The 1,513-nt window shown below is 57.8% G+C and overlaps 1 protein-coding gene across 1 annotated transcript in view; it reads left to right on the top strand.

The window, feature by feature from the left end:
• Positions 1-1,513, top strand: part of WDR25 (WD repeat domain 25) — a 149,722-nt gene that overhangs the window by 94,260 nt on the left and 53,949 nt on the right. The window lies entirely within an intron of this gene.

Raw genomic sequence — 1,513 nt, 5'->3', positions numbered from 1 at the left:
GGCAGGTAGGGGCCAGGGGTTTGCTCTTGCCCTTGGGGAAGCCCTCTAGCTCCTGGACGGGGCCTTTCCTGTTGAGGGGTTGTTGGGTTTCTGGGTCCGTCCACCCCCGTTAGTGTGGGAGCTCCCTGAGAAGGGCGGGCGGGGGGGGCCTGTCCTGCTGGTCCCTGGGTCTCTGTCACCCGGCCAGGGCCCGCTCGAGCAGCTGCTCAGTGGATGTGTGGACGAGGCTGAGCTGAGGCTGGCACTTGCTGGGCAGGGCTGGGTTCACGGGGGCCGCAGGGTGGGCTGGGGGCTCCATGTGCCCTGGCCCAGCGTGTGCGGGGATGTTCTCCGCCTGCAGTCCCTGTGGCTCGCGACCTCATTTGACTTCTCTTGTCCTTTCTCGCCACCAAGTCTGATCTTCCTTTTCACTTGATCTGCCTCTTTCCGCCCTTGGTGATTTGGCTTTTTCATTTCAATCTAATTAGAACTCCCTGCCAGGAGAAGGCAACGCAGGGCGTTCTCACTGCTGCGCTCTGGGAATTAGTCACTCGGTGCCCATTGTCGCTAATGGGAATTTGGCGCCAAGGCCATTTATCCTGGTGTCCTCAATCAATACAGTTAAAAATCTGTGGATTCGGAAACGTCAATACCTGGCCTGAAATATGGAGGGCCAGCCACATTTTATCTCGTTAATTTATAGTTCTGACGGGCTGTTGGCTTATAGAACAACCATGAATCAACACTTAAATAAAATCTGCTCACAGATTAATTATTTTTGGTGCTCTCATTTCAGTCTGTAGTCTTCCTAACAAAACGTCTCTGGTACATTCGGCTGAGGTGGTCTTGGGGAGCGCTCGTCGACTCCTCCAGGGCGCAAGTGAGTCAGTGTCCGGCATACCAAGTCAGCCTGACTCCTCAGAAGCCCCCGGCCAGCTTGTGCTTGTTCAGTTCCAAGTGGCGCTGGTTTCTTGCAGATTCCAGCCTGCAGCCTGGCTGGTGAGGCCTCGGACTTGGCATGCATTTGTTGGCTACAAGGGAGGTGGTCCTTTCCCTGGAGCCCCCAGGGCGCTGGGTGGTCAGGATCCCTTATTGTCCTTCCTGTGCCCAGTCGGCTCTCCCGATGTGTGACTAGCCCGTGCGGGGCATCCGGGCAGTGCCACCTGGTCCCAGCTCCCGGATATTGGAGGCACGGTGGGACCGAAGGAGCTTGGATGGGGTGCAAGCCGGGTGTCCTTGGGGGAGGGTCCTTGAGCTGTCTTTCTGCATCTGTGAACTGGGTAGCAGTGCCCAGCGGGTGGGCTCGTCGAGGGGCACAGCTGAGATCACATGTACAGAGTAAGTGCCTGCTGCATGGAGGCCACTTAGCAAAGCAGCTCCTGCCCCGCTCCATCTCTGCCCTACAAGGCCTGACAGAAGGTGGGAAATGATGGCCTTGTTCCTCTGAGCATCCGGATCCAGCTGCTGGACGATTTCTCCAAACGGGGCAGCTTTGGTGGCTCAGTTCCGAGAGCCTCCCAAGAGGCCCTGAGCC

Source organism: Bison bison, unplaced genomic scaffold, assembly GCF_000754665.1.
Source record: "Bison bison bison isolate TAMUID 2011002044 unplaced genomic scaffold, Bison_UMD1.0 scf7180017864302, whole genome shotgun sequence".
NCBI lineage: Eukaryota > Metazoa > Chordata > Mammalia > Artiodactyla > Bovidae > Bison > Bison bison.
This window is presented reverse-complemented; position numbering and strand designations above follow the sequence as displayed.